Source organism: Amblyomma mixtum, chromosome 3 (genome assembly GCF_055824585.1).
Source record: "Amblyomma mixtum isolate Tamu chromosome 3, ASM5582458v1, whole genome shotgun sequence".
Taxonomy (NCBI): domain Eukaryota; kingdom Metazoa; phylum Arthropoda; class Arachnida; order Ixodida; family Ixodidae; genus Amblyomma; species Amblyomma mixtum.
Window position 1 is genome coordinate 102,116,781 of NC_143014.1, and position 12,535 is coordinate 102,129,315.

A 12,535-nucleotide genomic window follows, 5' to 3' on the forward strand; every position below is an offset into this window, starting at 1 on the left:
GTACTGGTCCCGAAGCTTCAGTGCGAGCTGGGCCGTATTTCCTTGAAATATGTGTATCGCTCTTGCAGGTGCTTCTGCGTTTAATGCGCGTCTGGTTTGGATCTATGAGCGCCCGGAAGAGGCGCCACGTGTTTTTGCTAGACATCTGCCTAGCGGCCGAGTTGCACATCTCTATCCAGTTCGCGTCCGCGAGTTGCGCCGCGTATTCCGCCGCCTCTTCAGTGATCGCCGCGATCCGAGCTCTTAGCTTTCGGTTGTGTTTCTGTCTGCGCCATCTTTTGACCATGCTGCGTCTGGCTGCCCAGAGGGGGGGGGGTACGTCTGTCACCGTCTCTGAGAGCTTTACCTGCGTCTCCGTCGAACGCAGGTTGGTCGGCAGCTGTTTGGTCCAGGCTTGATATCCCTGCTCCTGGATGGAGCTGACCTCGTATTCCTTTCTGAATTTTCTTCAGTCCGGCAGCATAGTGTGCTCCGTCGGCTTCGTAAGGGGTTTCGTACGGATCGTTATGTTGATCAGGCAGTGGTCACTACCGAGCGTTTCCTCCGTATTCGTCCACTCCACTCGCCTTGCGTTTTTCGTGAAGGTTAAGTCGGGACACGTGTCCCTCTGCGCCGAGTTGAGATTAGACAGTTTACCAGGACAGGAGGCCGGCGGTCATTGGGAGAAATGTTTGCTCTACGGTGGAGATGTTTGTAAACTTCAGTAGAAAACAATTTTCCTTCACCTTCAGCTTGGCGCATGATAGCCTCAGATGCTTATTCGCCATTAAACCTAATTCAACCCAACCCACACCCAACACAACACTTAACATTCACAGATCCCTGCGAGTCCTCATACCACTCCTGGCGCAGTGGTGCATCGGTTAAGTGATGCGCCACTGCCCTGCGATGGCAGGTGCTGCCACCGGTGGGTCTTGCGAGACCCAGCTTGCTCTTCTCGAGCTACCTATCGCGTCCAGTCATTAACTTAACCGCCACCTGCCACGGTGAACAGTTTTCTGCAGTTTTCTCTCTATTCGGAGGGCAGATTGAGATGATGCCACAAGGTCACGTGACCTAGGTGGCCCACCAGCCCCCTAGGTTGTTCTCAGGGGATTTTTCGTGGATTTTTCGCTCGTGGTCAATGACGCCGACGATGACGCCGGATTTTCTGAGACACGAGCTCCTTGACGCTATCGTGCTAACATGCAGCCGGGTGGATAGCGAAAACAGGAATCATAAAAAATGCCAGAGGCCGTAAATAAATGTGAGAAGGCATAATTATGAGCTCGTTGAGCCGCGATATACCTGCGAGTAGCGATACGGCTGCGAAGCTTTTCACGAGCATGCTTAATGAAGCCAAAAAAAAAATAGCCGACATGCTCAGAAGGTGTAATAGTTGTGATAAATTTTATTGAGTAGACTGAAGGTAAGCGAGTCCCCCGGTTGGAGGATTGCGCAGTTGTGCAATCAGTTTAACTTTTAGCACTCGGTTGTGCTGTCAACCGGAATTATTTCCCTGTGGCTTGTCATTTTTTCTGGAGGCAGTGAGATTCGATTCCATTCGTGAACTCTCTGGGTGATGTTCCGGAAGAATCTCATACAGAACGGCTTTGGATGCATCACAGCGACCCGCCTTCATTACTAATGTGCCTGCCTTTAGGAATCGCAGGACCGTGCTTGCTTTTACTAATTGCGGTAGAGCTGGTGTTGGATTTTATTTATCTATTCATTATTTATTTACAATGTACCTTAAGGCTCTCGTGAAGGCATTGCATGAGGAGTAGCACAGACAAAGTTAACGTGTTGCATGCACATGAGCCTCGTGTATACTAATTTCAGTTATATGTACAGGTGCGGCCACAATAATACGGAGCACAGGAACGGTCGCGGAGCAGCGGAAACGTGCTTGTGCGCGCTGCCTAGCAGCGGCGACAGGAAGTATCTTAATTTGGACGCGGCGAGATGGCGCCGGTAGCGCGGACCCACTGTTTCCGCAGGCCTATCAACATCACAGCATATAGCATGCAATCCCTTGCTCTATGATCGACTGATACTGTGCTGACAGCGCCATGCACTTCGTTGCCCTGTTTCTCGCATCGAGGAGCGGCGCGCGCTGTAAACGGGCGCAAGACGGCCGTTTTGACATTACGTGTTATCTCGGCCATTGAGTCCGCGCGGCCACCGAGGTTGAAGTGAGAACGCCTGGATGAAGACAGCACCTGGCGGTGTTGCCCGAACCAGCTCAGCATCTTTCGAACAGTGATAACGGCAGGGTTGCAGCAAAGAGGGGGGCTCGGCGGCAGGCACTCTCGCTGCGCGCGGATAGCCAGGGGTGTCTTTGTTGTGCTGATAGGTGGCGCTTAGATGCAGTTTCTGCCAGCTTGGCCACCTTCCGCGTGCTCCGTATTATTCTGGCCGCACCTGTACACAGCTGCACTTGGCAATGTTTGGAGGTGCCGCGCTTAGCTCATAGATACACTTTTTCTACATGACACAAAATTAGCCTTTCTCACTCGTGGACTCGCCACGGTGGCTCAGTAGCTGTGGCCTTCTGCTGCTGAACATCATGTCACATCAGTAACATTTGCTGTCGGGCTATTTGGTGCTGCATGCTCAATAAGAAAAAAGGCGTCACACAGATGAGACAAAGAGTCGAGGCGCCTGCGTTTGTTGTCTCCATTCGTCTGTGCGGCTCCTTTTATCTGATATTGAGCGCGATGTTACGGGATCGAATCCGGGATGGCAGCATTTTAGTGCAGACGAAACACAAATACGCTCTTGTGCTGAGACGTGGGTGTGCTGTGAAGAACTTAGCGTGGCCGGAATGAATCCTAAGGCTTCCATTGCGGCGAATACCTCGCGTATATCTGCCAGCAGAGCTTTGAATGCTAAAAATTCATTAATTAGCGTTCGCGCTCGTGATCCAGAGCAGTGGCTGGCGTATCTAAAGTCCGCGTACGCTGTGCCTTGGGCGTCACGGCTGCTATCCTCGCGCCAGTCTCATATCCAAAAATTTTCTCGGAATAGTCAATAAATCCTTTCGCAACGTTTCACCAGGTCGCCCTGCCCTTGCGTAACGCGAACGGCGATGCTGAACGCCAGTCAACTCGATTTATTCATAATTGCCGGACCGTGCGTCGGGCCCGACGCAGCCTTGTCTGCTTCCTCCCCCAGCGGCTGCTAACGAAAGGCGACATTTTGCCCCTGCGGCAAACGAGCGGGGGCTCCTCATCCCAAAGGCTGGTTCGGGAAAGCCCTGGAAAGTTGGCCGCCGTTCCCGTCGGCGCGGCTCTTTTTCGCTACGCGTCGAAGGCGATGGAGAGCCGGCGCGTGTGCGCAGCATCACGTCCCGCCAAGTGGGCCGGGCCCCTTTCGCGCTTCCATTGTTCCCCGTCGAGCTGAGTGCTTTCATGAACTCCGTTCTGCCCGCTTACGGGAGATCTGTGTTTTCTCCGGAGAGAGATTTCCTGCTCCACCTCTTATCTCTCTCCAGGAACGGTACAACGCCGCGCCGTACTTCTTCCGTCTTTACTCTTGTTTAGTTTGCTCCAGCCTGGCTTCAAGTCTGCGCTCCTTCAACGCGGCGGCCTTGCCGACGGGCCGTAGGCTGACGCGTTCACCCCCCCAACCTTTCTTCTTTTCCCTCGTTCTCGAGCGCGGCTCCTCGGTGGCACGCAAACGGAAGCGCGCTACATCCACTCGAGAGAGGAAAGACGTTCGGGCTCCTTCTGTCGCGCGCTAGCGGAATGTGTGCAGCTGAGGGAAGAGCACTTCCCTCCGAGATCATTTCCAGATATCGCTGAAGGAGTCGGGTCTTTTCACGAAACTTGGCCGCCCGCTTTTGACGACCCTTCCCGCCAACCAGCGGAACCCCTTACCGCACACCAGGCCTTCTTGTCTCTGTGCGCTGTCGCTGTCGTGTATTCGCCGAGTGTAACCACCGGGAACGGCCACGAAGGTTCCGACAACGACGCGAGGGTCGCTCTCCTTGGTCGAATTATTTGCTCGTTAAGGGAGAGCACTTGCAGTTTAGCAATTTGGCAACGGTTTCGGAGGAAGCTTGCATGCTCCATTTCCGTTTCGCAAGCCCATTCAACTGAAAAGTGTGCGTCTTCTTCCCAGCACTTCCTTTTCGGGTCATTAGAGCCCAGTCTTTGAGTCCTCTTTTGGAAGGACCATGTGCGCGTTTTGCCGCCCGCGAGGTCTAGGTTAAACGTAGGTCGTTTGGACGCTTCAGGGAATGGCGCTGCGTCTAATCGCATGGGAGTAAGCGAATAGCGATTTCTGGCATCGAATAAATTAGATACGCGAGGATGTAGCGATTGCGTATAGGTGGATGATCCACCTCGTCTGCAAGAGGACCGCAGTTCGAATCCAGTGCAGCATAATTTTCCACCGGTAAAAAATAAATCCCATGTAGCGATATAATTGAATGATCAGGCCTGGGGTGCGGCCTCATCCCGGCAATCAGAGCCGACAACGTACCCCCTCACCAGAACTAGATTTGGTTAGCCTGGTGAAATACTTGGCCACCACCTTCTGTATGAATACACCAATTAACCCATGGCCCTCAGTCCACAGCAGCTGCTGAGCAACCGACCAAGGCGGCGGTCAGACCTGTGACGCAGCGGAGGGTGCTAAGAATTCTGGTTCCAGATGGGCCGCCATTGGAAAATGAAACTGGCAATGTTTAACGCTATAACTTTATCCAGTGAGGCTAGCCTAGCACTGCTCTTCGAGGAACTAGGGGGTTTTAAATGGGACGTTATAGGCTTAGTAAGGTTAGGAGTGCAGACGAAGCATATGCTGAGTTCAATGGCGGTCACGTTCTGTGCTATCATGGTTTAGTGGACCTGCGAGAGCTAGGTGTAAGATTTCTTATCGATAACGATATAGCTGGCAACATATAGGAATTCTACAGCATTGACGAGAGAATTGCAGGTGTCGTAATAAAGCTTAATTAGAGGTTCAAACTGAAGGTTGTACAGGCATACGCACCTACATGCAGTCATGACCACCAGATAGTCGAAATGTTCTGTGAAGACGTGGAATCGGCAATTAGGAGACTAAAAACGCAGTACATGGTCCAAATGGCGGTGATGTCAATGCCAAGCTGGGCAGGAAGCAGTCGAGCGACCAGGCAGTGGATGATTACGGTACAGGTTCGAGGAAAGCAGGGGGTGAATATTAGTAGAGTCCGCAGAGCCAAATAGGTTTCAGCTATGGGGTTGAACGTCCAAAAGTGACTCAGGCTATGAGGGACACCGTAGTGGAGGGTTCCGGATAATTTTGACCAACTGGGGTTCTTTAACGTGCACCGACATCCACAGTACATGGGCCTCTAGTATTTCGTCTCCATCGGAATGCGACCGCCGCAGCTGGGATCGAACCTGCGTCTTTCGGGTTAGCAGCCGAGCACCATAACCGCGCAGCCACCGCGGCGGCTCCAGAACGAAATAGTTTACATACCTACTTGCAAGTGCCTTCTTGGAAGTGGACTTTGAAGTACCCGAACGGAAAGTCTAAAAATAAAACAGACTTCATATTGTGTGCGCATCCAGGCAGAGTGGAGGATATGGAGGTGGTCGGAAAGGTGAGTTGTAGTGACCATAGGATGGTGAAATTTCGAAGTAGCCTAGATTTGAACTGGGAGCAGAGTAAACAATAAGAAAATACATCAAAGAGTTATAATAAGGGAATAATTACTCATTGGCATCCACCCGAGCGCAGCCATACGGCTACAAAGGAAAGCTATACAGCTTTCTCAGAAACTTCGCAGTTAAAGAAAAATTCGTCCTGGTCCGGGATTCGAACCCAGGACCACCGCTTCACCGGAGCAGTCGCTCTACCAATTGAGCTAACCAGGACGGCAAGCTTATGGCAGGGCGAGAGCGAATTGATCAATAACTCGAAGTGGGAACTGTGTTGGTCAAATGTTTAGGGGAATCCCCCAAGGTGGAGTAGATTTGTAATAAGGGAGCAATTACTCATTGGCATCCACCCGAGCGCAGCCATACGTTAGCATCAAAGAGTTAGCATTAAGACGGAAAGTAGATCAATAAACACTAAAAACGATAAACGACGATAAAAGCAATAAACGACGTGATCAATAAACGCCAAAGTATGAAAGCCTCTAATGTCACAGAAAAGATAGAGCAGGCATAACTGTCAAAGCGAATCAATAATCGCAAGGTAAACGACATCAGAAAGTATGATATGGAGAGCATCGAGCAGGCTCTAGAGACGAAATGTAGCCTCAAAGCGGTCAAGAGGAAATTAGTGACAAAAACCAGATGCTTGCCGCAAGGAACAAGCAGGACAGTGTCATTACCAGTATGAATAAGATAGTTAAAATAGTAAAGAATTCTACACATACCTTAACAGTAGCCTAAATAATCAATATGCTTATGATGAAGCCCGTGTTGCGGTGAAATTGTATATCCCGTCCGTAGCGGAGCAGCAAGTAAAGAAAGCCCTGCATGCAATGCAAGGGGAAAAAAGCGGCTTGAGAGGATCAGGTAACTGCACATTTTTGAAACACTGGGGGGCATTGTGCTGGAAAAATTTCCTACCCTGTCTACGCAGTGCCTCATGGTCTCGCTAGTACCGTGACCTTAGAAGAACGCTGACTACATGACGTGTGCCCTTTCGCTTTGGGCAACTTTACAGCACTTGGAGTAGTCTCCTTCTGACGATGAAGGCAGTCTTTTCCACTTTAAACTAATCTTTATTTATACAGCACCACTGCTCTCTTAAAATGCGCGCATCGAAAGGCCTGCTGCATAAAAGACTTGGCTAGCAGCGAATGCTATGTTTGGAGATGGCTTTGTAGTGAATGCAATTTTTCTCGCAGATACTCGCTGATGAAACTGTTGCGTGAGCAGGTTTGGTCGATCCTGTACGTATAGGCCGCCCATAAAAATCTTCTGTGAGCGAAGTGAGAAAACTACTGAATCGCATTCTACAAATTTATTTCTAAACTTTGGGAAGCGAACAGTAAAAAACAAGCTGAAGACGTTTACTTTGTCAGGTTAAAGATATTCGCTCGTTTATCTTGAAATAATATTGCGATTGCGTCCAAGAACGCACAGGAACGTATGAAGAAAACAGGCAGCTGTGATCAACCTAAAAAGCCTCGTTTATTCGTGCCGCTCCTACATACGACCAGCTGCGCCCGTGTAGAAAGCAACGCTTTTACGCAGACACAGCCACAGGGCAGCCATGACTTCGTCATTTCTCGTACGCATCGACAGCAGAACGAGCGCGGGTATCTGTACGTCATCTGCTGAAGTGCAAATTTGAAGTAGACATTCGTTAGGGTGTTTTAGACAGCGAAGAAAAACTTTCCTTACGGAGTGCTTGGTACTGAAGCACACTGCCCTACCCACGCGCCCCGACCCGTCCTTTACCCCCTCAACGACGATACTTTTCTTATTTTTTTAGAAAGTTTTTCTCTTCTTTGTTCAATTTTATCTTTACCTTGTGCCCTGCATCTCTTGCCATCAGTTCTCAGGAACACTTGTCTCCCGCATTCCTTTACACCCCCCCCCCCCCCCTATTCCTTTCATGCTTTCTCTGTTTTCTCTTTTTAATTTTTTTCCCGGTATTTCGTTCCGCCACGCTCACTAATTCCTTCATCTGAGTTTTTCAGGACAACACAGCCAGTCATACCAAGCTACCTGTCGCAGCTGCACACACAGCCTTTCAGACCACGCCCGCTATCTCTCCACGCTCGACATCCGCGGGTTCCTTTCTGCGGAGTGGGCCTTTTTCCTTTCACAGTTTTGCAGGCCAACCGGCTAATCAACTTTAGCGGCCATCATGCCTGGACAAGATTCACCCTCCCCATCCTAACGCCATTCCCACTTCACACCCTCCTTCCCCTCACCTCCTTAGAGGGATGACCCTATTTAAACCCCGCCAGTGACGAACGCTTTGCCCAGACGAAGACAAGCCCACTTGCCGAAACATTGGCAAGCAGCCTGAGGTTTTCCCTGCCTTGTTCACTTTCTGGTTATCAAGAACCATCTGACAAACTTCTCCCTACCATGGGCACTGCAACTGCGTCCCGACTGCAGAGTTGCCGCGGCAAAGGAGAGGAAACCAGTCTTGCAACAGACAAGCCTGGATTCTCATATCTGCTGATGATGAAAAACTGCTTAACGTCTTTCTTGGAGACGACTAGTTTACTGGGCGAAGACTACCTCCTGAGTACATTTTTCTCAGTTGGGAACTGCAATAGGCATTGCTATTCAGAAATAAGTACACATACTCGGTAATTCCTTATTCCGAAACGCGATGTTTATGAGGTCAGTGATCAAATTTTAACCTTTTGGTAAATAACACACTTTGCCAAATGAACTTTCACTAAACGCCGGACAGCGTGAAATTGCTTAGTGACACGTTGTAGGGTGTATGAGAACCTGCCTGCTTAAAGCCGTACGAAAGCGCACGCCTCGCTCAGAGTTCCTCGTTGAGAGAGGGAGAACATTAAGAATTTTGAAGTTGATTCTATTCGATCGGGAATGAAATCCTGTTGTAACCGATTTTCAAAGTGAGGTTCTAGGCCCAACTTATTAGGCGAGAAGGATGTGCGAACACGCGCGCACACACTCACAGAAAACAGAGCGGAACTCTCCAACCGGAAGAGACGGAGCAGTTCTGCTAACCTCATCGGCTGTCTCACCGAAGACGTCGCGCCTTGCTTTCCAACGCTCGTTTCGGCCCTACTGTCCCTCCTGTTATGAACTGACTTCCATTTGCCTGAAACGGGCAGCCGGGTTTGGGCTATGAGCTTTATTTACTTTTCATGTGCAATCCCTGATCGCCGGGGCGTGGACAAGTGTTTGCGGCGTTCAGTCCGTGGCTTGATTGCTTGCATGGGACGCGGAAATAGCTGCGCGCAGGAGCCCATAAACCTTGTAGATGCCCAGGGTCGTAAAAATCCAAACTTTTTTTTGCACTGCTGGTCTTCTTCTGAATAGTGCTGCTTCGTTTTGCTTGCTACATTGTTCTCCCGTCCTTGCTTCTCTGCGTATTCTGTGTAAGAGCATTTATGAACCCTCTGACGCAAGAGGAAAAAAGGACGCCCATTACCTTTCGGCGAACATCATTTCCTCTACCACTCTACACACTTTTTCCTCTCCACTGCTTGTAGTCAGGAAGTAACGCGTAGTCATGTTCGGACTTATCCTGGACCTGCCACTCCCTTTTGTTCCTCATGTGTCCCGAGTGTAAGCACACAATTCGGCGCAACGTTGTGCCCACACCCACTGGCATTACGCGGGATCACTGTCTTTTACGGACGAACGCACAAACTAGGAGGCACTGAGGAGCCCGTGGTTACGAAATAGCTCGCCGCTGTTTCGCTTTCCCCTCTCTCTGCTTAAATACTGGAAAGAGCGGGGGCAATAATGGAAACGCTCCGGTTCGCGGAAGCACGCAGACGTCGGTAATCGACCGTGCGACGTTTCCCGAGGCCTTTTCTGCTCCCCGCGCCGTTTCCTCTCCCCCAGGAGTAAACAAATTCAAGCGAACACGAAGATTCCTCTGCCGCCATGAATTCGAGACCAAACTGCGCGACATTAGCAACGCTCAAGGACATGAGGCAGCGCACTGGGCGTACGATAATTTGTCAGCCGACGAGCGTGCGGTGGCGACCGATGCTCGTGAAAGGTGAATGGTGCGCGCCTTGCGACGCGCCATTGAGCCGAAACAAACAGAGGCTTCCAGACGCATCAGTTTTTTTTTGTACGCGGACATGCCTTTTGTTGTCTCTGTACGTTTCTTAGCTTGTGATGTTGCCCCTTTAAACCAATGGCAACAAAAAGCCAGCAAAATAGAAACGGGCAGAAACAAAACGAAAACTTTTCGTGTCTTTGTTCGAAGCCAGATTTGAAATTCACAGCAGTATGCAGTTGTCCACAAATCGGAACAAAAAAGTTAACCGATGAATTTAGTCCACAGAAAAAAAAAAAAAGAAGCGGATAGCATTGGCAGCCTATTTAGCAGTTGGAACGTACTATCGTGTACTTCGTACACTATCACTCCCAAGATTTGAGGGAAGAACAAAAAGTAAACAAAATAAGGAAAAACTCTGAACAAGTGAATGCTTGTGAACGTTTCCTTGCACTTGTATTATTTTTCACCGAACTGGACTTAATCCCGCGAGTTTTGATCTGCAGCTGGACACCAAAGTCGCTGAGCCGTCGCGGCGTTGTGACGTTGAGAAGCGTCGAAAAAAAGGTGCCACCACGATGTAAGGTGCCTGAGCTTTTATACAATGGCGCTAGTACCAAAGAAACCGCACTACGCCGAGACCGAAGCCCGGCAAGCGTGAAAGGCAATAGCCGGGCCATGAAACAGAACACTTCCTTTTCCATATGCTTTCTTCAGAATGTTTATTTCACTACGCAGTATAGATTTACAAGAATTTTCAGATAGTGGTCTTGTAGATGGGAACTGGGACCTCCTGCAGTTAGTAGAAAATAGAATATTTGTAAGGCTTACTGTACAAAATGGGCAGATTTAAGTAGACAATGCTATACTGGATCGACACGTGTAAATGCACAGGAGAGAAATTTCACAGGTTAAAGTAAAAATCCTGAAAATAAAAAGACGGGAGATGTTATGGTTACAATGAACTCCATAAAAAATATAGAATTCTGTCAGTGCACGACAAGTGGTAGCGCGTTACAAATAAATTCGGAAATTCTTAGTTGTAGTTCCCGGGGATTGTAACTGAAATGAGGTTGTCTTTTATTGCAAATTTCTTACCATTAACGAGAAAATCACGCATTACAACTAATGGGACTTTATTACCCCGAACAGCAGAAGAAAATAATAGAGACGCCAGAATTGTGTTTAACGTCAGCTTGTCGGACCTCTCCTGGGAACACAAACAAAATAAACAAGGGTCGAGCGGAAGCCTCAGTACGCTAGCCGACGTTTCCACAAGCGGAAATCTTTTTCGGAGCGAGTTTTAATAACGGCGCAATAAACCTGTTTTCAACAGATGGCGTCTTCTGTGTGCATCTGTTCTTCGCCTTAGTAAATTTACTGAGAAAACCGGAAAACCGACTTGCCAATGAAATGCAATGAACGAAACGTGCGAAGGGTACAAAAGAGGATCAAGGAGTATACGCACGCGTCCACAAAAAGTAGAGGAGAAACAAAAAAACGAGGTCATAACAAGCCATGTCCCAGCCGGTTTTGCATGCTCCATCAGTGACAGCTCAATCTCGTGGAGGCGACTTCGTGCACAAAACCTCGACCAATGCTGGGAGCACAGGATCCCAGTGATTATTCGAGACCTCAGCGCACTCTGCTCCAGAATTTTTTGGAATCTGCTCCAAGTACACGCAAAGCGAGCAGCATCTGGAATTTTATGGAGTATTTACCGAATAACTGCAATCTGATTCCTGTGACCAGCATTCTGAACTTTTGTTTGTCTCAGTTCAGCCAAACCCCTTCCGCGTGACGTTATAACAGCAGCAAGGGGGAACCTGGCCGAAGAAGTCATTTAGTACGAATGCAATAACGCAAAGAGGTATACGCTGTTCGTGAATAACTTAATTGGCACAAGTCTATAGGGCTTTACTGAAACGCATTACAAAAAATGCGAGGGAATCTGAATTTCGATGAGGCCGAGTTTTTTTAAGCACCCGGACCACTCGGCGAGAGAAAAGATTTCCGCGTAAAAGAAGTTAATATCAGCATGAATAGTCGACTTCCCTGCACGAGACAATAGTCGATGAAAGCGTGTAATACCGGCAGGGATAACGCTGGTCTGCTATCTTTAAAACGAAGAAATGCATTCCCGTCGTCCACCTCTTAATTTTAGAGGCAGCGAAAGATTTATCCGCATTTCGGACAGCCGGCTATAGCCGACTACACTGGGCCTAGTTGGTAGGAACGGGTAATAAATCGGAATGATCGGTGCCTATCAAGTTTGAAGCCCTTCACTACGGCGTCTTTCATAGCACGACTCGGTTTGGGACGTTGAATCCCCATAAACCAAACCATGTAATCATAGTGAACTTTGAATAGCAAGAACAAAACTAAGAACGTAGCTTCGAGAGAGTACATGTGCTTTTGAGGGAAACCTCCGGGAATGATGTTCTGGAGCTGTTACACCCGGCTTCAGCCATTCCGTGTGTAAAAAGGTGAGAAAAATTACACACATGCCTGTACAGTTCCTGTGCTTCCTGTGTGCGAACGTCCTGTGCTTTCTTCCCCTATGCCAGTTTCTTCCCCAGTGGATTTTAACTGAATTGCAGTACAATGAAACAATAGTTCCTCGCTCGGGTCTGAATGAGCTAAGCGAAAGAACCGACGAGACTAGAGGGAAGCCGCATGGAGGGGAGAACCGGGAGCCGTTGCGGCAACTTTGGCTCAGAGGAAGAAATGCACATAGGAACGAGATGCAATGCGAACAGATAACCGCAGTTTTATTACAGTCACTATGGAGAAGACAGGAAGGGAAACACAGTCTGGGGTAATGCAGACCGGGTTGGAGTGGAGAGGTCAGTGGTTAGCAGGTGTGTGCATTTTG